This window comes from Macrobrachium nipponense, chromosome 4 (assembly GCF_015104395.2).
Source record: "Macrobrachium nipponense isolate FS-2020 chromosome 4, ASM1510439v2, whole genome shotgun sequence".
NCBI lineage: Eukaryota > Metazoa > Arthropoda > Malacostraca > Decapoda > Palaemonidae > Macrobrachium > Macrobrachium nipponense.
In genome coordinates, this window is record NC_061100.1 from 59,644,358 (window position 1) to 59,670,727 (window position 26,370).

The following is a 26,370-nucleotide window of genomic DNA, read 5'->3' on the forward strand; positions in this document are numbered from 1 at the left end:
ACAAGTTGGAATCCTCTAGCACAATATTTTGATTTAAAGTAAATTTATGAAAAAAAACTTTTTCCTTCCCTCCGCACGCGGAATCTCCGCCTCAAATCTCTGAAATGCTTACGTCACATTGTTGTAATATTTTCCCCGTTTTATATTAGCCGTTACACAGAGTTCTATATATGAATATGTGCACAATTACATGTACAATACAACAAAAAATAATTCTTGGTCATAGCGTTTATTATATTCGAAATATTTGCATATAAATAACGATAAATAAAAAGAATTTGACATTTGGTCAACTTTGACTCGACCGAAATGGTCGAAAAATGCAATTGTAATCTAAAACTCTTACAGTCTAGCAATATTAAGTCATTTATCTTCCTTTTGTAACAAATTGGAAGTCTCTAGCACAATATTTCGATTTATGGTGAATTTTTGAAAAAGGTTTTTTTTTACATCCGCACGTTTGGAATTCATGCATCATTTTGTGATAATATTTTCTCTGTGTTGCTTTGATCGTTTTACAATGTCTTATGTACCAAAATAAATGCAATTTAGTGTAAAATACAAAGAAAATTTTTTTTTCTGCACTGTCATATATTCCAACATTTATATATGATAATGATATTTTTTTTTTCATTTCTGATGATTGCATGCTAAACCTCAGGCAATAACAAAAGAAGGATCCAAAAATGAACTCTTAATCTTGAAAAGCATGCTGTGATTTTTTTTTTTAAACTTTTTTCCGCTTCGGCACTCACTCCCGATCCCCGCCGGCATACGGGAAACGATTGCTGAAATACCAATTAAGCGTTTAAGGGTTAAGTGGGAAAATTTCTACTATCCTTATAAGTTCATCTATTATTACTAACAAGTACTTATTCGCATATCTAGATTCACAAAAATTTCCCAGGATATCCATATTTATTCTCTGAAAAGGTCTACTTGGTATAGGATATGATCCTAATTTGCATGAAGTTATCCTCGCAAGTTTGCATGCGTTGCACACTGTACAGTTTTTCACAAAATTTTCCACATCTTTCCTCATGTTTTACCAAATGTATTTAGCACGAACCTCATTATACATTTTTTTCTATTCCCAAGTGTGGACTACCGAACCTGCAATGTGCTATATACAAAACCCCTGGAATTAGGACTTTCGGAATTACGATGTGTGTCGTATCTCCTTTACTTTCACTGGGTCTCAATTTATATTTAATTTTCCTAACCAATAGATTACCTTCTAACTCCAAACCCGAAAAAAGCAACTTATAACATTTCCTGACTAATTCCCCTCTAAGGAACGCTTTTGCGTCTGCCTGAATCTCGTCTTCATCTTGCCTTTGCTCTATGAGGGATATATCCCATTGTATAGACTCACTAGTGACTTGCACAACTTGAAATCCTTCTGAGTCATGAAAACTACTACTAAGGGCATCCACAACTACATTTAATTTACCTTCTAAGTATTTGAACTTTGCATCAAAATCTCTGATAGTTAGAAACCATCGAGCTCTTTTAGGTGACAAATCGGGTTTATTAAAAAGATCTAATAATGGTTTGTGGTCTGTAAGAACTTCTACTTTATTCCCCATCAGTAACATTTCAAAATGAACCAAGCTCGACACTATTGCAAAGGCTTCTTTATCTATGGTAACCATTGATCTCTCATTGCTGCCCTTTGTCCTGAACTTCCTGCTATAAAAGGCTATGGGATGGAATTTCCCAACAAACTTTTGCATAAGGCAAGCACCTATACCCTCCTGGCTGGCATCGGTCACTAATGTGAAAGGTTTGCTAAAATCTGAAAACTTCAAAATAGGGAGATTCATTAATGCATCCTTAAGCTTTTTAAAACTCTCCGACTGGGGTTCCTTCCACTGAAATTGAACGTCTTCCCGCAATACATCTGTTACGGGAGCTGCTATATTAGAGAACCCTTTCACAGACCTGAAGAAAACGGCGATACCCAGGAATGACTTAATTTCTTTCTTTGGGCTCGGGATGCAAAAATTTGCTATTGCTTTGACTTTATCGTCATTTACTAACACATTAGTCAACCCCAATTTATCACCTTGTAAGGCTACCATATCCCCAAATTCTGCCATGAGCTCGCTTATCGCTTCAACATGCTCACTATAATCCGCATTAGGTAAATGTTCTCTAAATATTCGTTTCCTTGATTGCATTTCTGCCTCTGAAAACTCAGGTTTCCCCTCTACGATAGCCACTGAACCACTATCACTACTCCAATCTTGGAGGTCCAATATATATGTATTCCTTTGGTATTTCCTAACTATCATTACAGTTTAATAATTCTAACCATGTAATCCCATTCTTGGATACACTGTTTACCGATGCTGTGCTGATAACCCCTCTTAGTTTCACGCTATTTTCAATAACACACACATCCATAGGTTTTCTCACTTCCCTCAATTTGACTTTTACCATAGTCTTTGAACCGGGCATTAATTAATATCCTTCAATAAAACATCTTTATATTTGTGGTTAGTACCTCCCCTTTCCACAATCCCATAAACATCACCACCCTTAGTTCTCATTACATCCACCCCATTGCTAGTATCAGGAACAACATCAATATTAGTACCAGTATCACAACCCATAATATCATTGTCACATTCACCAAAATTGTTGCCACCGTGAACTCCAATACTCAGCATAGCATCCCCGCAATTATTCCCCAGATCACCAGCGTGGTTTTTAATATTACTACTCCCCATAACCCCAGTATCATCACCATTAGCATCACCAAACACATCCCCTTTTTCAATAATCTCCATATCCTCTGTTCTAATCACGTCCTCATAAGGAAGAAAAGCACCAGGTATTCCGACTGTTATTCCATTAACACCCGCATGGATCGAAATCTTGTGTCTCCTACATGCAGGATGACCCAGCAAAAGTCTTGCCCAACGCAATCCCTTTCATTACCAAAAATGGTTCTATTAATACTCTGTCACCGAGAGTAAACTGTATTTGAACACAACCCTGGTTATTTTAATCTATGGGCTTACACATCACACACCGTCTCCGTTGAGGGTTTAAAGGGTAATGGGAGAACATGGATTGATACAAATTGTGATCCATCAAGTTCACGCTAGCACCAGTATCTATAAATACTGGGATATCAACGTCCTCCACTGTTGCGTAAACTATAGGCCTGGGCTCTGGGGCGTCCTCCACAAGACCGCAATGGCACGTACTAATTACCTGTACCCTTTTTGTGTTTCAGCCTTCCAAAAATTTCGCCGATCACTTTGCCCTCTGAAATGACCTGCCTGGGAAGTCCTCACATTATAACTCCCAGAACTTTGAGGTGTAGGCCTCGCATCTTTCCGTATCTGAGACGGTCAAGATTGTCAATAGTGATCCGCACTCTTACACATTCCACAATATCTAACTCTACACATTTTCTTTGGGTCCCCTGGTTTATCACTATTGAAGCAGCGCAACTGCTGTTGCCTTTGATCGATCAATTTTTTTTATATTCAACTTTTGCACACAAACGGGGAAAAGAAAATTCTGTCTCTTTGCACTCTATCTCTCGGGCCTGTCCCATTAAAAAATGTACTATCTACAGTGGGACATTTAGACATAATTATGTTTCTCAATTCGGGCATAAAGTAATTCTTCGTCTGAAGTAAGTTCAATCTTTTCATCAAAACTATCCACTATTGCATCTGGTACATTGTGCAAGAGCACTGAAAAATGGATCAGTTTATGTAAATTGTCAAGTGAGAAACTACCTCCTGTAACTCATTTAGATGTTTTCAGTTTTCTTACCCATTCTGCCTCTGAATTAAAAAGTTTTGAACTTTGTTTTACAAGGCTATTTGTGCCTTTCCGTATCTTATATAGCCCCCTGAGGTCCCTCGCCATATCCCCATGTTCCTTTGAGCTATAAGCTGTTTTTAAAAATGCTTGCAAATCAGCCCAGGTACGACATTTTGCAAATTGGAAACTCCTGCAACGATGGGAGAGATCACCCTTATTGAAATCTAACAAAGCTTTCGCCTCTCTAAATGCCTCTACCCTATCTGTTATGTTTTTTGTGCTTAAATGATTATTCACACCTTCAATAAAGATTTGCACTGGTTGCAAAAGCGCTCCATCTACAACTCCCTTAAATGGACTTACACACAAACTAACGTTCGTGATGTGATGAACCATAGTCGTTGTACCCTTTGCATCCGCCATTTTCCTATTTTTATGAAAGCTTTTGTGTTTTATGACATTTCCCAACATCAATAACATTAATGTATTCATATACACACAAAACCCAATCCAGAAAAATTAGTAGAAACTTCACCCAATAAAAGATAATAAAAAAACAAACATGCACGGTGCCCAGTAAATCATCCCACAGACAGCTGTTTGCAGAACAAGGTCACACCAAAATAAAAAAAATAAAAAAAAAACAGGGAGGAGATAAAAAAATGCAAAAGCGCTTCATTCGGCAAACCACCTCTCTCTCTCTCTCACACACTTTCAAATGCCTAGTAACCAACCACCCTCTCTCTCACTCACTCAGACCCTCGCCTCTTTCTCTCTCTAGGGCGTAACTCACAATAACCAAAAAAAAAACCTCGTTCATGTTATTACAAAAACCTCCCTAATGTCCATCGAATCTCAAGAGACATCAAAACAAAAATAAACTTTGAGCAAATTCATCACCAATAAAAAGAGAACAAAAAAAAAAAGGAAAAAAAGAAAACAATGAAATTACACTCACATCTTCATACGACTGGAACCCAAACTTGTATACACATTGCACATATGCATAACTTATTCACCACACCCAGTAAACACTTTAATATGCCAAAAATTAAACTTTTTCCCCAAAACCTTAGAACACTAGTTTCCACGAATCACCAACTAGCTAGGCTGTCTGAGATGCAGAGAGAGAGATCCAATGCCCTGAACACAAAACTCTTGGATCAGCAAAGAAAACCCCAAGTTGCCTTTGACATAATTATAACCCTTTTCCTTCCCAAAAACATGTCTAACTAGCCACCAGTCTCTTCATTAGCGTACCTACAGCCTATAAAATGTATAAAAAGCTTTTTAGATGCTGCCACCAAAACTATAACCCCTAATCAAACTAAACAAGTGGCAACTCTTTCCTTTCAGTAGCTGGCTGCCTCTGTCTGCAAGCAATATCAAACTAAGCTAATGAGTTCACGTAAATACAAAAATATGCTATTTATTTCCCAAACTAGATGAACATAAAATGGAACAAAGTGACTAAAAAAGGTCATTTTAAGAACTAAGTCTGACCCACAAAAAGAATTGTAAATTATCATTCTACTCTCCTGAATTAGTCTAAGTAATCACCCCAAACTATCAAATTGTCAACCACTACCCAAAGAGACATATCCATTATATTTCCCACAACACAATTAATTAATGTTAAATAAATGTATACACTTCACACCTCTCTTTTCAAAGGCAACTGCTCTTAAGTCATTTAAATATACCATAGCTCTTCGATGGATTTCTACCAACACCTAGTGTCCTCAGAACTACCTTTTTCCTTGCCTCCGGAGTGTGTGACTTTCTCACTAAGTATTGGGCGATTGCACCCATCATTACACGTACAAATGCACGTAATCATCAGCCACACCTTAGAGCCCCATAGCAATTCCTTCGAGGAAGGCTATCACTGTATTCAAATCGCGCTTTGAGCAAAATGGTTAAAGCTAACGAGTTAATTTTTTTTCGTTGTATTGTACACTAATTTGTAATCATTTTGGTATATAACACATTGTAAAACAATCAAAGCAACACAGATAAAATATTATCACAAAATGATGCATGAATTCGTAACTCGCTGACATAAAAAAGTGTTTTTTTTTTTTTTTTTTCAAAACTTCACCATAAATCTAAATATTGTTCTAGAGACATCCAATTTGTTTCGAAATGAAGATAAATGATTGAATATTACTATACTGTAAGATTTTTAGCATACAATTGCAGTTTTTGACCATTTCGGACTAGTTAAATTTGACCAAATGTCGAATTTTTGTATATATTTTTTTATACGCAAATATTTCGTAAATGAGAAAAGCTACAACCTTCAATTATTTTTGTTGTATTCTACATGACATTGCACACATTTTCATATATAAAACTCTATGAAACGCCTAATATGAAACGGAGTAAATATTCCGAGAATCCGCGCGCAGGAGGGAAGGAAATGTTTTATTTTTAAATTCGCCATAAATCTAAATATTGTGCTAGAGACTTCGAATTTGTTTTAAAATGAAGATAAATGACTGAATATTACTAGACTATAAGAGTTCTAGCTTACAATTGCGTTTTTCGACCATTTCGGTGAAGTCAATGTTAACCGAAAGTGGTTTTTTTTCTATTTATTGTGATTTATATGCAAATATTTCTAAAATGAGAAAAGCTACAACCTTCAATTATTTTTTGTTTGTATTCTACATGAAATTGCGCACATTTTCATATATAAAACTTTATGTAACGGCTAATTTAAAATGGTGCAAACATTACGACAATCGCACGTATGTTTTTTCGGAAGTTACTGCTCGTACGTAAGGAAAATGTTTTTTTTTTTCATAAATTCATCATAAATCGAAATATTGTGCTAGAGACTTCCAATTTGTTGCCTAATGAAGGTAAATGATTGAATATTACTAGGATAAAAGAGTTTTAGCTTACAATTGCTTTTTTCGACCATTTCGGTAGAGTCAAAGTTGACCAAAGGTTGAAATTTTGGCACTTATCGTTTTTTATATGAAAATATTTCAAAACTGATAAAAGCAACAGCCATGAGTTGCATTTAGTTGTATTGTGCATGAAATTGCTCACATTTTCATATATAAAACTTTATGTAACGGCTAAATTAAAATGGTGCAAACATTACGACAATCGCATGCATGATTTTTTCATAAGAGTTACGGCGCGGACGTAAGGAAAAAGTTTTTTCATAAATTTACCATAAATCGAAATATATTGCTAGAGACTTCCAATTTGTTGCAAAATGAAGTTAAATGATTGAATATTACTAAAATAAAAGAGTGTTAGCTTACAATTGCGTTTTTTGACCATTTCGGTAGAGTCAAAGTTGACCAAAGGTTGAAATTTTGGCACTTATCGTTATTTATATGAAAATATTTCAGAAAAGATAAAAGCTACAATCATGAGTATTTTTTGTTGTATTGTGCATGAAATAGTGCACATTTTCATATATGAAACTTTATGTAACGGCTAATTTAAAATGGTGCAAAAATTATGTCAAAGTGACAAAATAATTTCTGAGATTTGTCACTGATACTTTTTAGTGCGATAAGAAAGAAATTCGCGCTTGCGCGCCTGCGTAACGATTGTAAACAAAACAAAACCTTAATCCGTGAACTCCCAGCATCCCCCAAGGCGCGTGATTAAAAAGTTTTTGGCTGGTAGGCCTATAAGTATTTTTCGGCAATTTTTAAAAAAAAACTTTTCTATGTCGACGTAAAATACGTCCAATCGGCACCCAACAGACAATTTTTCTCGACATAAAATTCGTCCAATAGGAGTTTAAGGGTTAATACGCCCTACCCAATTGCAATTAAAACAACTGAACCGTGGAATTCGATCAACAAATTTCCTATCACTAGTAACTTGTCCACAGGGTCACTGCAATCAATATTATGCTTTTTATCAGTTTCTGCTCTCCCGCAAGAACTGCCAGATGCAAAAGTTGAATCCCCTATTGGTGCCACATCAGAAGAAGTTACTCCCTCAGAAAAATTGCCAATAACTGTTGAGCATTTCGGCATACTCCCATTACCCATCCAGACCCTTTCGATTTCTCTACTAAGTCTCCTGTGGCTACACGAAGTAAGAACTAATATCAGCAAAAGACTGCTGATAACCTCTGGTTTCATAAGATCCCCTTAAACCGCCGACTAAGCCTCCAAACTGTTCAGACCCATAGGCTATCCTAAGAAATTCTTGAAGATCTGACCAAGTCTCACAAATGGCAAATTGATGACCACCGCATTCAAGTCCCCATTCTTAAACTCTGACAGAGACTCAGCTAATTTACGTAAATGTCTCTCTGTCATCCATAATTCCCTTATCATTCAACTTCTGCCATGATTCTGGCCCTCTTCTTCAAACACCTTGCTAAAACTTTACTAAGACTTTGCGCTTCCTCGAAGGCATGATTCAGTTACCCCTCTGTTGATCACAAGTACAAAAAGTTAAACCCCCCCCCCCCCTCCCCCCCCCCGCCCCCCCCACCCAAAAAAAAAAAGATTTTCAAAAGAACAACAACAAAAAACTATTTATTTCCCACTTCCTTGAGGAAAAAATCCAGTATGGCATAAATACCTAAAACAACACGAAAAGATTCCCTTGGGAAAAAATACACTCATGGGTTGCGCGCACAGCTGATCACCTTTCAAAAGCCTACCCGCCCCCCGCCCCGTAAAAAAAAAAAAAAAAAAAAAAAACAAAAAAAAAAAAAAAAAAAAAAAACACACTCACACACACACTTCAGTTCACCCTCAATAAAAAAACAAAACAAAAACAAAGTGCATATCCTGTAAAACTCGATCGCTTCTCGACACTGGTTATCAAGCCAAAAACAGAGTTAGCACAAACCCCCCAATCACTGCCCCAATAAAGACACTTTCATACATAGGTACAGGTATGCAATAACGAATAAATAAAATACTTTGCGATTTCAAATATAAAAGCATGCAATATCAGAGAAACACACCCATTAAGGGAAGGAATAAAACAACCCCCCCCCCCCCCCCCACCCCCCACAAACAAAAAAGTTCAACAATCACTCATAAGAACGCAATATAAGGAAGAGAAGAATGAATGACAAAGTCGCCCCACACAAATCACCACTGAAACGCGAGAGGAGAGCGAGTCTGAGCGACAGATGGATTACTGACCAAATAAAAAGTCATTCCTCCTGCAAGAGCACCAACTGCATTTTGTTTTTCCCTGTCTATAGCCTGTCTAAAACCTTTTGCATCGGAGCTGGAAGGAACCCTAAACCGAACGAACCCATTATTTTGATCCGCTCCGCCACCGCTGTTATGAGACTGGATCCCATCTCTGAACCTAAACATGGTAACGTTGACCGACCTGAAAACATATTCTTCATACATGCACACAAAGGCATGTCCAAATGAGCGTAGGCGACTGAATTAAACTCCGAACATAAGCATGATTCTATCATGGAAAATTGGATTGAACAAATCAAAAGACATACCAAAATTAAACCCAGAATGTATGTATAAATATATTTATATCACAAATGGTATACGTTGCATATTTATAGAAAAAGTTTGAAGTTGGCAACTTAAATTTTAAAACTGAAGTAACAGTGGTTTGCCATACCTCTTATGCGATATTGAACGCAGCGTTGTAAACTATGTTGCTGGTGAAAGTTCATACTGATAATTCAATGTTTAACTGGATCTTCCCCGAACTTTTAAGTGGATAATCATAATCAAAAGAAACTAATTATGCTAAGCAGGAAAAAACTAGTGGAATATTTTCGAGATGAGATTGAGTCTATTACCCAACCCAGTAAAAAGATGCTCGGTTCGAATTTAAGTAAGTGATTAAACAAGCGATTCCGACGCGACCTCACAGATATTCCAAGAGTGGATTTTCATCAATATTCAAACAGGAGAACGAAATTTGCGTCAAGCAGATAACCAGACAGAAGAAACTATATCTAATATTCCATTTTATTCATTTTTCTTTTATCTTTTGATCATCTAATTTGAGTTTTTTTAGCTATTTCCCTTTTCGTTCGCCTAATTTACATTTTCTCCTCTCTGTCTTTTTTTCATGAGATTAATATTCATCCACCTAGCATTTTGGTTCTTCTTTTCAGGATGTAATCATTATCATTTCCATTGGTCTTGTATTGTTTTTATAACCCGCTTAATAGTCAATGAAAGTTGATTATATAATTTGATTAGTTCTTATACATTTTATTTTATTAGTTTTTTCTGCTGCGTGCTCTATTCTAATTTATGGGTAATGTACTGGTATTTTGCTTGATAGGGAACACCAGATGATTTCAGTCAACTGATGGGTTACTGTCATGGATATATATTAGTTTCACAAAAACGTCTGTATTGATTCCTAGGCCCGGATTAAATTAAATTTATGAAACCTAATTACTGAAAAAAAATATTATTTAACTGTTAAAGTTTTTGTCATGAAATCCTTGTACTTGAATTTCCTGTATTCCGCCAAAATCAAGAAATACTACGAATGATGAAAACAAAACAACACGTCAGTGATGATGGGAATGAATAATTTCTCATACATGATAGTTTTTAATGTTGGCATCAATATAATGTCAGGCCCATTAAATGAAGGAAAACTAAAGTTTAGGCCATGCTTAATGGTAACATGAGTTTAGATTACTTATATGGTAACAAAAAAGGGTAAAATACCAACTATACATGTATACATAAAAGGTCAGCTATACATACACATACACACACATATATAATTGTAATAGAAGCAATGTCCTTTTAACTTCTCAAATTCTTTGCACTTTTCTGGATACGCTTGTCATTACAAAGTATTGAGATCCAAGTGTAAGAAAGAGGAAGAAATTATGATATCCGGTAGCAGGAAATGAACCCACATCCCATAATCAGAACGAGGTCACGTTGCTGACCTGACCATGAGGAGGACAAGTCTATTACCTCTCGTACATACATATACCTGTCATTTTCAGGTATCTTTATTAGAGCTGCAATAGACCCATTCTTACCACCGTAGCAATTTGGGCAATCGTTTTTATTGCTTTTTAGGCTGATGTATATATATTTTAGCCCAAAAAGCAATAAAAACGATTGCCACTTGGCTATGATGGTGAGGCTTGGTCTGTTTCAGCTCTAATAAATAGATCTGCAAACAACAGGTATATCCATGTAAGAGAGGCAATAAACTTTTATATTATTTGTGGTCAGGTTGGCAACGTGTCCTCGCTCTGATTATGAGTCGGGTTCATTTCCTGCTACTGGACATCATAATTTCTTCATATTTCTTGCACTTGTATCTCAAGGCTTTGCATATATATATATATAATATATATATATATATATATATACATATATATATATATATATATACATACATATATTCAAAGTCAGAATACCGAGCTTAATGCAGATTTTAAAAATCCAAAATTTTGGAATTCTCAAAATAATTTCCTTGTGTGCAACCAATGCAATTGCTGACTAACAGCATACAGACTTGAGCAGAAAAGGTGAAAATTCACCTCTTTTAGAATAACCAAAATCATTAACCAAGAAAAGACTGAATATAATACATACTTTGTTCATAAAGTGCAACTACAATCCAAGCAATCACTTGTCCTACAACATCAAAAAGTGGACTTAAAAGTTAACGATCATGAACTAAAATTAACAAAAACACAGCAACACTATACAGCAGATCACTGCAAGTGATCTTGAGAGTCCCTGACATCAGGAATATGATTGCTCGATATAGGCGCTGGCAGAGTTGAGTGATTGGCACACACTGGGGTAGTCTACAGGAATCTGCAAAGTACAAGCAAAAGTTACACTGCAAAAGGTAAGACTTCTCAGGAAGTTTAACCCCCAGGGTCCGGGTATCATACAAATATGCTCACATATAGCTTCAGGGCAATGTCCAGGTAACATACATATATGTTTGTAATTGCCGGCGAAATGTTTTGAATGGAATTTTTTTCTTAGCATCAATATGGAGAGATCAGTATCCTCTTCCATTGATCCCCAGCCTACCGTGGTAGTGATAGTCTTCGTAGTAAGAACACAACTAAAAGGAGGGCCTTAATAACTTCAGAAATAAATGAAACTTTGCAGTTATTAGAGGAATTTCACGATAGAGTTTCTTATACCAGTGAAAATGATTATTAGAACGTTGTTCTCAAGGTTTGCAATGGTCGGATAATGGTGATGAAGAACTAAATGAACTTACATATTTGCAAGAAGAAAGTTATACTTATAATGATGATGTCCATGAAGGAGAAACCATTGGTGATGGAGAGATGATACATCGAGGCAGATGGTCCATTTGACGGAGCAGGCAACGTAGGAGAGTAGCCCCCCCCCCCCCCCCCCCCCCCCCCCCCCGTCTCGTTGCTTATCTGGGGGACAGGGTGGCTGGTGTAGTGGTTCAACAAATCGTTCGTTCGGCTAGGGAAGATGATGGTTGGACTGATTGTTGGGATTATATTCCAAATAACTATGTGTTTACTGGATCAGCAGGAGTGGCACAAGATTGTGAACTAGACCCAAATAACGAAGATCCTGATTATTTTCACAAATTTATAGACGAAGAGTTAGTCCAATGCATGTTCAACGAAACCAGTCGGTATCATTCTCTTTGGACAAGTGACCAGGCCCCAACAGCGGAAAGATGAAGAAATGGGTAGATGTTTATTTGCAAGAATCTCTTGTTTTTCTCGCTCTGACGTTACTCATGCCTCACGTTTCCAAACATTGCATGAGAGATTATTTGTCAACAGATGCTTACATCTACATACCAATATTTTTTTCAATTTCATGCCACGTGACAGATATCAAGAAATATCTCGGTGTTTCCATTTTACAGACAATACTCTGAGGGACATGCATTCTAATGATAGGTTATGGAAAATTATAAAGGTTTTAGAAATGGTCACGGAACGGTTCAAGAAATATTTTTATCCCCTCCAAAATTTGGTTGTCGATGAAAGTTTAGTATTATTCAATGTTGAATGCCTATAATTTGTACAAGTTTCAAGTGAGACAGTCCATTTCTCTGAGAGCCTTCTCCATGAATGTGTGTAAGCAGCTGTTGATCAGACATGGGGAATTTAAAAGAACCAACAAGGGAAGATTTGTAGAGCCACCGGAAACGTCTCGTCTGGCACCCGGACAGTGGTGCCAGACCCACTTCTTGGAACGCCTTCCCGATACCAAATCGGGAGAAATCAGCCAAAGGACCAGCCATGTACCTTCTCAAACAAAGAACATAGAACAAAGAGTAGGGAAGGCTTTCACAACCTGATGCCTTACCTGTGGCGTGGGCTTATGCCTATCATGCTCCAAAATATACCACAGCCAAAGAGTATTCTAAATAAGAGAGAGAGAGAGAGAGAGAGAGAGAGAGAGAGAGAGAGAGAGTAATGTAAGATGGATAGCTTTTCATACTTTTGTATTTTGAGAAACTTTTTATACAAGTTTTTCTTACATTTACGGGTATAGTTCACTTTCATTACGCTCCGGGCAATAATTTACAGGTATATTTCACTTTAGTAATTATATGTTTTTTTTTTTTATCTCAGAGAGGGAGAGAGAGAGAGAGGAGGGGGGGGCGATTTGATTTTGGTGGCGTACCGTGTGATAATTTCCATACTTTTATTTCATACCTCTTTCATTTCAAGTAATTTATATATATATATATATATATCTATATATATATTTATATATATATATATATATATATAATATATATATATATATATATATATTATTACGATCTCGACTCTCGAGATCGACAGTTCTTAAATCAATGCAATTGGGCCGTAGTGACTGACGACAGGTGACAAACAAAGGAGGGAGGAGCATAACAAAACCAAAAAAAGTTACCTTAAAATTAGTTTATTATACAAAATGTACAAGTGAGTCAGGTCCAGTGATAAGCAAAATAAACATACACAATGAATTAAATAATAAAGGCAGCAACAGTAATGATCCAATTAAGTGATTCTTGTACAATTCAACAAACAATTTCATAAGCAGCATAACTAATATAATAAAAGCGACATCATATATATAAAGGACCACGGTATAAATGAAAAAGCAGTGCAGTACATAAATACATATACAAAATCAGGCAGCATAATACACAAACACATTAAAAAAAAAACAGTGAAATAACGATTACAATAAATGTAAAAACGGCAGCATAATAATAAATGAGAATTAACACTGAAGCGGCATAATGTTACACAGAGCAAAACGGGAACACTTCCTCAAACAATGAGGACAACAGTCCAATGCCGGACGATCAAGACGGCAACCACCTCGTCTTCGGAGACAATATGGACATCCTCCTCGAATGCTGGACGATCAAGACAGAGTTGACACAACAACCATCTCGTCCTCAGATACAGTATGAAGGTCCTCCTCGACCACTGGATGTTCACGACAAGGTTGATACAACTACCAACCCGTCCTCAGATACTCTCCGCTGCTCTGCTGCCAAGACTGCCTCTCTAACCTGACTGGTTGTTCTCCCCTCCAGGACCTGACTGACGAAGTTTGACGCCATCCAACAGACGTCAACTCGCCAGCAATTAAAAAAACAAAAACAAAGGAGGCAACAATCCACCAAGGGAACAATCGGCAAACGATTGTTTCCTAACAATATATATATATATATATATATATATATATATATATATATATATATATATATATATATATATATATAACTTTTACATCACGGGTGTTTCACACACACATACAAGAGAGAGAGAGAGAGAGAGAGAGAGAGAGAGAGAGAGAGAGAGAGAGAGAGAGAGAGTAATGTAAGATGGATAGGTTTTCATACTTTTTTTATTTCGAGTAATCTTTATATATATATATATATATATATATATATATATATTATATATATATATATATATATATATATATATATATATATATATAGAATTATGAATGCGAAATTTAGCCTCAATCATGAATAACCCTTAACATATAGCAGTAAGTTATTACCCGTAATGCAATAAAGGCGAAATATACCTGTAAAAGTAATATAATATATATATATATATAATATATATATATATATATATATATATATATATATATATTACTTTTACAGGTATATTTCGCCTTTATTGCATTACGGGTAATAACTTACTGCTATATGTTAAGGGTTATTCATGATTGAGGCTAAATTTCGCATTCATAATTCTGTTTTTTATACGAGAGAGAGAGAGAGAGAGAGAGAGAGAGAGAGAGAGAGAGAGAGAGAGAGAGAGAGAGCGTAATGTAAGAGGGACAGGTTTTCATACTTTTTTTTATTTTGAGTAATATTTTCATACACATTTTTTTTTTACATTTAATGGGACATTTCACTTTCATTGCATTACGATAATGATTTATGGGTATATTTCAGTTTCATTTCATTTGCTTCTGTATACAAATGCAAACATTTAGAATACATTTATTTCGTGGTGTTTTTTGTGAGCATGCCGGCGAAGAGTCGAGCCCGTCCCGGACAATTCATGCAAAAGCACCAGTTTTGAAAATGTAATTTTATTTAATAGGTTATAATATTGGTAAATATAGTTATTATAGATGTATACAGAAAATATGTATCATATATGTGGTACCAGCTAATATTTACCCTGGCACTTATGCATCATAAAAAGGTACTGAGATACAGCAAGGCATAAGGCAACATTGCTGAATGAAAAACACGCAGAAGAGCGCTCTTTAATAGACCTAGGGGATGGAGTTGAACAGGTGGTGATATATTCAATCATTATGAATTTGGAGGAGGAAGGGGCAGGATTCGAAAATGAATTAATCAAGATAGGGACGCTATTCTTCGCTAATGATGGGTTAGTATTAGCAGGAAATATAGAAGATTGAAAGAAAAATACAAAAATTTTAATGGATATAGGAAATAAAAATGGGATAGAAATAGAAAAAGAGAATAGTTGCATCATTATTTTCAATATGAAATTTATTAAGCTACAGAAAAAGGAAATGATGGACAAAGAACAGAAATTAGCCAACCTAACCTACTCGGTGATAGAGAAAAGTTGTAACAAAGTACTTATAGGTAAAACGTACCAGAAAAATATAGCTCTACCATCTATCTTATATGGGACTATTATAGTTATTTTAATAGATACAGAAATAGACAAATTGCAAAGAAGAGAGAATGGGGTATTATATGAATATATTAGGAGCTTGTAGAAGTACAGTAGTAGCCACAGTAAGGGGGGAGATAAGAGCATCTTCTTTGGAAAGCAGAATTATGAGTGGAAAGCTAAGTTCTGTAAATAATACTATAAATGGATGAAAAAAGTTATTGAAGAAAATAATTATGAATATGCAAAAAAAGGAAAGAAAATGGAAGGAATGTCCAAAACAGAAATTAAGGACAAAACCAAAATCTGGGACATAGCGAAGTGGAAAGAGGACATGGAAAATAAAGTGACCACAAATATATATAAATGGAAAAATTAAATAAAAGAAAAGAAATCTTTCACATTGATACTTCTTTTTAGAGCAAGAATCAACTCATTACAGCTAAATATAATAAAGAGACACCAGAATGGGAACACCTGTTGTCCTTTTTGTGTGAATATAGAAAATTATATATTTCATTTTCTATTATATTGTTTTGCTTACAGGGAAGAACTAATTAGAATAATTGGCCTTCAGCAACCATATGAAGAAATTGAAGTGATAATATTGGAAAATTCCTATTTAAAGAAGAACATAATGAAATAAAAAAAGAGACCTTAAATCAGATGCGGAAGAAGACAAAAAAAGAATTAATGAGCTTAACAACAAAAAAAATACCTCATACGACTAAGAGGCGCCGTTGTAAAGGCACAGTCTCAACCCATAACTGGCAATCAGCTGCTCCATTACATGATTCATGCAGAAGCACCAGTTTTGAAAATATAATCTTATATAATAGGTTATAATATTGGTAAATACAGTTATTAAAAAGGTACTGAGATACACAAGGCATATGGCTGGCAACATTGCTCAATGAAAAACAGGTAGAAGGAAGAGCTATGATCCCCCTGTAAATCAGCTGCTTCATTACATAATACTTCTCCCCTTGAAATTACTTAACTACTCATATTGGCCTAGACATGTAGGCATTTAGTACATGAAGTAGACCAATATAGGCTGAAAAATTAAGATTTCTGTTACTTTAATTGAGTTTTCACTGGAATCATTGCACCCTTTAGCATGCACAAATTTTGCTTTGTTGATCATATATATTTCCACTGCAAGTTGATTTGTTCTCTGCTGCTTATATACATACATATTTTCTGATTGTATTATAGTTTTGACTCAATGACTCAAAGTTATATCTGTTAATAATATCCAACGGAAATAAGTAACAAATTAATTCTAATCAAAGAAAAATATACCGGAAGACATAAAGCTTACCTTTGAGCACAGATAAGTCCTAAAGTATAAATTTACTATATATCTATTGCAACCTAGGCTATGCACAGGTTTTGTTGTGCAGATATAAGGAGGGCGGAGTCTCACGACGTCACGGCTCCAAATCACGCTCTGATTGGTTCTAATATCCGAGAGGTTTATTTCCTTTCAGACTTCAGGAATATGCGTCCTGGGCGAAATCGCTTCAGTAAGCTGCCTTACCGCTTACCGCGCTCACAAACCTTTATAATCAATCCTCTGTGGTGAGTACTGGAACATTCTTAGAATTTTTTTTCCATGTTTATGTGCACAGTATTACCTTTCCATATAAATGTATTTTCTGCAACTGGCGATTATCAATTGTAGCCCGGTCACGGGGGTATGCATTGCCGTACATTAGCCTTGACTGTTGGAGTTAATTCTTTGATATTTCATGAAACAGCTTTAAACTTGAGCATTGTTTTAGAGTAGCAAAATTCTATCAATGTTACAGTTATGTCAATAGTTATGTGACACAAATACTCACTAGTCTCTAGGGACACAGGAATCTAGGAATGGGAACAGAGTGAGAAAATACAGCTGGAAATAAGAATGAGAGCTAGGAACTGGGGTGAAGAGCCAACAGAACAAATATTCAATTTCAGTTACCATATTTAGCAGAATGATGGGTGTAGTCCATAACAGGCCGTAGGCCAAGGGATGAGGGTTGGTTGAAGGTCTTCAGCAAATGATAAAAAATGATTCTTCAACAATCATGAGCCAAGCCAGGGGCGCTCGTCTTTCAGACTTGTTGGCAGAGTCTCAACACAGTTCTTAATCTTACTAGCCTCTTCACCGTCAAGACGATGTTTCAAGGAGAGCGGCAGGCAGGGTCGCCAAACACTGGACTACTTCTGGATATCAGGTATTTCAGCAGAGCTGAAGTTAAAGAGCAGAATCAACTTCCATAAGTCCGCTATCACTATCAAAGCAATATCTCTATGCTAGGGCAGTCTGTTGTGCCTTACTAATTACAAACAAATGCGATTTTGTGGGCCTATCCAGCTGTATTTATACCCAGATATTTGAACCAGTGGCATCCTGTCCAAACTGGATGTTGTTGTTCTCAAAACTCTAGTCCAAATTTGTTGAGAGGTGATTTGTCTCGACTCCTTTTATCTTTGCTGCTAGTCACCTACTGTAATCGGAAAAAGGCATTTGAACGACAGCAGGAACATGAGAAAATGGAGAGAACAATACATGTGCAGTTGGTTCGAGAGAGGTCAAGGAGTATGCAGGTGCGAGGCTGTGGAGTTGGGAAAGTGAGGGTCAACAACCATTCTGAGGGTTAGGCCAGGTAAAAGGAAGGTGGGGTCAGGTAGAGGGTTTAGGCATAAGCCACAAACCCTCTCCCACGAAATGTGTGATTTTTAGCAACTTTACTTTAATAGTTGTTCGCAAAATTAAACTGGGATCATATTACAATAGAAAATGGGGCACAAGTCCATTGGGTGTGAGTGACCTTATCGTGGACGTCTTGACATCAGTCAGAAGCTCACTTTGATGGGTTATGACTGTTCATTTGTCATCCAAAAACTAATCCCAGAGAGAAGCCATTAAAGGGTTTTCATTTTCATTCGTTATAACAATAGACAAGGGAGAAAACTGCTAAGTCAAAACTCTCTCAAGAGATCCCTAATCCGAGCCCAATGTGGAAGGGAAATTCCCAATTACTTCAAAGCAGGGAAATAGGTTACTCTACAGTTTCCTTCTTCATATTTTGACTTTTTATTTTATCACCCAAATCTATTTTCTCAAAATTTACGTTTTGGTTGAGGAAAAGAACAAAAGAAAGAGGATCTAAAATGGCTACTCATGATACCTCCCCATCGACGATGTTAGACTGTCTTCCGACTGCCAATATCTAACAATTCTTATCAAGGACAAACATTTATCTCTCTCTCTCTCTCTCTCTCTCTCTCTCTCTCTCTCTCTCTCTCTCTCTCTCTCTCTATTGCACAATAAATTACCATGTCTGCACAACTTGTAAATCCTATCCAACCAGATCTATTACCTCAATATTTCCGTACAAACATCACAGCCTTATTTAGCACCATCAATACTTTCATCTATGATTTACAACATCTATCTCATAGTTTGTGTCAGTGCATGACACGCATATTAGGCACGGAATCTGCACAGCAAAGAAACAAATTCAGTAGAATACAAAAGGGTAAGAGAGAGTAATTTTACAAGGGAGTTACTTATAAGATACAACATGCTATGAAAGGAGTCCTTTACTTTGCCTCTGGATAGCACTGCGAAATGCTCGGGGAAAGTTTGGGAAAAGATTCTCCAAAGTAATAGTGCAAAACATCAACTGTCCTGGTAACAATTCCTTTTCTTTTATTCCATTCTACCAGTCTAAGCTTTCTCTCTTTAGACTGCAGTAACAACCTAGGAACTAGTTTTCCTAACTATGGCACGATAGGTAACCTCATTACCGGAGTCACACAAGACTCTCAATATCATTTTTGACAGTTCCAGGAAGGCTGGCACCTTTACATTGCCTCAATAAAATCAAAGCAGAACAACTGATGTAACACAAGGTATTAAGTAGACTCCTGCTAATTCATAAAATAATATTATTGTAAGGCAGAACAGTCATAAATGATCCCAAACTACAAGAAAACAAAATGATCTCTAGTTCATAAAGAGTTAGGGAAAGGGAGTGATGGAACACCCGACTCTGGATAATGGTGCCAAGCCCCTCAGAAAAGATTTCTGGCTCTATGCCATGTTGGTACCAGTGGAGTGAGAACTAGAAGGCTCTCATAACTACCTAGGTATCCAGCGTCGTTTACCTCTCTCCCATCTGCCTCTTCTGATAGTATGATGTGATGCTGCCATAGGAGGCATGGGAGTGTCACCCATTCTGGCTGCTACGACAACCAGAGCAAGGGTGGAGAGAAGTAAATCTATCTACTGAAGCTGTGAATCTTTATTCACTGGGAACAGCAGAGGTATGAAAGAGAGCCCCACCAGTGCCTCTGCTTTGGAGGGCTGAGTATGGCACTCCCCAGTGTGCCCAAGTGACAATGAATGGCATTGAGGCTGGAGTGCATCTCCAGGCATTCTGTCCCAGCAGAAGATTGTAACCCCCTGGAAGAGATTTGCCAACAGTTACCTTGTAAGTTTGCGACAAATAAGGCCTCCTTATCCTCAAACGAATGGTAGGGAGAATCAGCCTAATACCACCAATACTTTTTTGAGTGTTATGAGTTTGTGGGGGTCAGTCTTCACAGCATGAGGAAGTCTTCCTTCTCTTATGATGGATATCTGTGCGCCAGTGTCATTGAAAGCTTGAACCTCTTGCCCTTGAGAGAGGTGGCTAGTAGATACCACATAGATAGGGCCTCCTGTAGGTGGGCTGAAAGATGTTTGGGCAGCTGCTAGAACTATGATGGGAGTAAGTGATGTCACTGTGTCCCGAGTGCCATATTTAAGACAGAGGGCATATCAAGGTGATGAGTGCCATTGTCTCTTACCTGACAGTAGTTTTGCCTTAATCCTGCTCAGGCAGGGGTGGTAGTGGGACAAGCCTGAGTGCTAGAAGCAATGGATGTGCATTGGGCCGGAGAAGCCGTAGGGTTATTTCGAGGTTTGCTGGGTCCATTTCTCGTGTGTGCCATTGTGGAGGTAAAACTGGGAGGACTTATCTTCTTATGTAAGGAGCTCAGGTGGGCATGATGTGGCTCCCACTTGTCAGCCAGCCTACAGCATTCAGCGACAGATTCTGGGCACCTTTCATGGACTTATGTAGTGAGTGCACTGGGAGCATAACAAAAACAATCCTCCATCTAGAAACACTCTATGGATGTAGCACAGTTCCTATCCTTATGATAAATCCAATTCATCCAAGACTGCCCTGCATACTTTCCTAGGTCTGTCGCCACTTCCCAGGTGTTATCTTGTAGGCATGGGTGACTGCTTGCCATACGAAGCCAAAATTTCCTTGCTCCTCTGCAGGCAAGGAGCGAACGGCGAAGTGTCCTTTTCCAAAGACATGTTTATTGAGGATGAGGGTTGCATCTGTAGGAGTGAGCTTATAATTATCAAACATCCTCTCTATATGGTCCAACCAACTTGTCTGCCCAGGGCTGGACCACAGCAGAAGTTTGCCCTACGGGTAGTGATAGCTGGATCATGAGCTCTCTGAACTTCTTGTTGAGCCCTTTCCACCTGGGCATAGACACAAGAAGTGGGGCTCTTCCCTTGGAGGCTTCTTTCCCTCCTGAGTTCCTGGAAATACTAATCTTTGGTGCGTGATGAAATGATGACAAGAGGGCACTGCTGCATGCAGTTTCAGAAGATTTCTCTAAAGTGTGACGGCTTGTATGGGGAGGGGAGTGTCAGCGATGGTGATAGCAAACAGGTGAGATGAAACGTAAGTGCGTTATTTCCCCAACAATAGGGTGTGTAGCACTCTCTGCTACCCAAACCTCAGCGGAGTGTCAGTGATGGTGGCACTCATAGGTAGACTGAAGTTTTAGCTTGGTTTGTCAAATCAAGAGGCACATACAGGGAGCAAACTACCTCATTCAGTTACTGGTGCTCTCACTAGTCAACTAAGTACTAAAACGTTCAAGTGGCACTGCAAAAGTGCGTAAATGTGTCAGCAATGGTGACATTCATATAAGGAGCACAATAATGCTACCTTAACTACTGCCACTCTCACCAGTCTCAACAAGCTCGAGGGCTGTCTAGAGGCACTGTAAAAGTGTGTCAGGAGCGGTGACACTCGCATGCAGGGAGCAAGAAAATGCTTCTTACGATACTGGCACTCTCATCAGTCAAACAAGCACCAAAGTTTTCTAGGTGGCACTGAAAAGTGCATAAGTGTGTCAGTGGTGGTGACACTCGCATACAGAGAGCACAATAACGCTACCTTAAGTACTGGCATTTTCGCCAGTCTCAACAAGCTCAAAAGCTTCAAAAGATGGCACTCCGTAAGTGTGTAACAACACGTAAGGCACGACACCAAAAACAGTACATACTGCTAAGTTCCAATATGGGAATGAACAGAGTTCTCCAAACACTTTTCACTTAGACACACAGGTCTTCTCTCGACTCAGAACTTGTTGTTAAACAAATGACACAATGTGTCCAGATTCCAAACAGGAGTTAATGTTTTGGTTGAAATTGATCTGCTAATTAACTGAATCATTCAATATTGTTCCACAATTACTAATTTCCTTTTCAGCTTACAACAAGTTCTAAGAACTTAAGCCAAGGTCGCCGCCACTGTCATAGTTACAATCCTGGGGTTGATACAAATTAACAAAATCCAAAATTTTGGAATTCTCAAAATTATTTCCTTGTGTGCAAACTAGGAAATTGCTGATTTTGGCATTCGGACTATGAACAGAATACCCAAAAATTATCATTAACCAAGAAAGGACTGACTATAACACATACTCTGTTAATAGATTATTACTTACTTAATCGTCTGGCACCCATGGGATACATAGAGCCTTAATGAATTCACTCCATATGTCTCTTTCCTGTGCCATCTCTCTGAGCTCAACCCAATTCTCAGATCCAACCTCCCTCTGCATTATCATCAGCCACGTTTCTCTTGGTCTACCACATCCTCTCCTGCCCAGCTGCTTCCATTCAGGTACATCCTGGACTAACTCATCTTCTCTTCTTAAAATATGCCCCATCCATCTCCATCTTGATAGTCTAACTATGTTGTTCACATTGGGCACCCTTGCCACCTCGTGAATTACCACATTCTTTTTATATGCTGCAGCCATTTGATTCCCAAAATCTTTCCTAGTGCTTTATTCTCAAAGGCAAGAAATTTTTCATCAGTTGTCACAGTGCTGTACCACGACTGGTGCCCATAAGTTAATATTGATCTTACAAGTGAAATATATATTTTGATTTTGCTGTGAACTAATATTTGATTTGACCTCCGAACTGTTTTTAGCATGCCCATAGCTTGTTCTGCCCTCCCTATTCTCTCCGTGAATTCTGTACCTAATGATCCATCTGGTAATAATGGTTCCTAAATATTTGAAAGCATCTGAGTTGGGTAATATTATTCCTCCGATAAAGCAGTCTGTCTGATCACCACTCTGAATCTGCATAACCTCAGTCTTTCTCTGGTTGATCACCAATCCAACCTTTCTCCCCTCTAGTACTAGCCTATCTATCATTTCCTGCATTTTAGCCACTGTACATGTAATTAGAACTATATCATCTGCGTATTCAAGATCACATCTCTGGTCCCCTTTCAATTGAATGCCATTATTCATTCCTTGCACTACCTTGGCCCTAACATAATCAATCACCATAATAAACAGAAAGGGAGACAGTATTCCACCTTGTAGTACTCCAGTCTTGACTTCAAATGCATCTGAAAAACTGCCATCTACCAGTACCCTACAACAACTTCCAATATGCATATCCATTATGATGATCATGAACTAAAATTAACAAAAGCACAATAACACTTTCCACCAGAAGGCTGTAAGCGAACTTAAGAATCACTGGCATTAAGGGATATGATTCCCAGATATATGGGCAATGGCAGAGTTGAGTGAGTGGCACTGTTGATCTTCAGGGGCAGGCACATGAAATACTGGTAATGGTACATGCAAAAGTTACACTGCAAAATGTATGTCTTCTCGGGAAGATTAGTGCTTCGATATTACATGAAACTGCTTTAAACATAAGCGTTTTAGAGCAGCAAAATTTTATAACGTTACATTTATGTCACACAAATACTTACCAGTCTCATAGGGAGATGGGAGTCTAGGAATGGGAATGGAGTGAGAAAAAACAGCTGAAAATAAGATTGAATTTCAGGAAGAGGGGTGAAGAGTCGACAGAGCAATTGTTTAATACCAATCCCAAAATCTGATTTATAAAGGCATACACACAGGCATATATATATATATATATATATATATATATATATATATATATATATATATATATATATATATATATATATATAAATATATATATATATATATATATATATATATATATATATATATAAATGTATATATATGTATATATATGCTTATATATATATTATATATATATATATATATATATATATATATATATATATATATATATATATATATATCTATATATATATATATATATATATACATATATATATATTGCTACTCTTTAGAACGCCTCGCCTTCCCAGCAGAGTTTTAGTTAGGTTTAATTATAAAAGTAGCAGCCATGCCATCTCCTGAAGCTACTGTTGTTGGAGAGTGGGGATGTCGTAGGAATGATATTTCCGGTCTGACGGAAGCTTAGGGTAAGAGAGGCAGGTCACAAGAGTAGCTAGGCTTCGAGATGGATTTTAGGGACTTCTACAATAAGACCTATTTTCCTTCCCAATTTGCTGGCGTTGTGTTTACCACCTTTCAGGCAATGCTCGAGGCGGTTTTTGGAAGCCCCGTGATTCGAAAGCAAGCAGTATCGCTCTCAGTCGGCTCCGAGACGTGATCTCGGACAGAGGTCAAATTACCTGCCTTCCTTTAGGCCTACCCAGGGCGTGAGTGGCGCGCCGATGACCCAGGCCTCAGACAAAGGGGCCCCCATACTTTCCTACAAAGAGCCACATTTTCTTCAAAGGTCCACACTGAACACGACATCCAGATTCCATGAGTCACGTGCCGTCTCTCTGCCGCAAGTGTGCATTAACCCAAGTGAATGAAAATCAGCTTGAATTGAATGAGACTATAAGCCCCAACGTGGGGGCCAATATCATTTAACTTTTCTCCAGGCCAGCACGGGCCTTTTTGTAAATAAATAGTTTTAAAGTAACGAGCTGAGTTTTCTGGCGACTTCCTCAAAGAAAGAAAGAATAATAATCAGTTTACGGTAAGTTCAAGCAATTCCCTCTTGAAATCCCTCAATTATTTCCGTTTACGTATCTAGCTTCTCTCAAGGCCTAATATACGTAACATTGTCGACCTCGCCGAGGATCGAATCCGGGCTTGCTTAAAAAAGCTTGTAAATTGCGTTATCCGTTGTAAACGTAAACTGTAAATTATTTTACAAAGCGTAAATCAAGCACACTGCAGGGAAAGAAGACACACTGACTCACGGTAAGGTTATTCCATTCATTAATATGATTATTTATAACCTAGTTAGCTTAAGGTACGTTAAGTATTTTATTTAGAAGTGTTTTTAAACAAATGTGAAGGTAGAAATATTATATTGTAACGGCCAGAGCGCCGAGCGAATTCTGTTATTTTATAAATCGCATTGTGCTCGTCGGACGAGACAGCACGTGTGCAGATAGATGCCAGAAAGGGCCAGATCAAACTAGGAAGTGCTTTGCCAGGGTTTATTGCTGTGTTTGAAAGCCTAGCTAGTTAGGAGTGTTTTACTAATAGTTACGGCAAAAGAAGTGTACAATTCTTTGTCTGTGATATGTTAGGGTATCCATTTTTAACTTAGTTTTCATTCCAAGTGTTGGTAACGCTACCTCTCAGCTTAAATTCAGCTTAGAGCATTCTCGCGCCTGCGCGGTCTCAACCAACCTTCGTCTCATTCACAGCGGCAGCCATGTTTGTTTTCCCTTTCAACATTATCTAAACAATTTAAGCAAAGTAACGTAAGTCTCGAAGTTTTAACGTAAATAATATCGATCTCGGTACTAGTATCTATCGTCCTGCCAGAGAAATTAACGTAATTCGCCTTGAATAAGAAAGTAGAATTTTGTGTTGTAAATTGCAGCCTTCGCATTTACAGAGAATCAGCGTTTGTTTTAACGACATGCTGCGCGCTAGCAGCGCTCCCCACCCAGCTCCTTCGCGTGTTTTACCTCGCATCGCTCACTCGCGCGCTGAGCGAAAATTTCATTTCACTTCGCACTTAACGTAGCCTCATTCACAATTGTTTGCTAACATCGTTTTAAATCCTTACCGTCATTTCACTGTTCACAGGGACCTAGTAATCTTACATAAAGTTAACGTAAATCTCAAGTAGAGTAAATCACAAGAATTGTTAACGTAAAAACGCGTCTTTGTAAAATTCATATTGAAACGCAAATCATTTCATAGCGCAAGCCGCTAACTTTAACGTAAAATCGTTCAACGCGAGCGCGTTATCATTTTCATAAAACGTT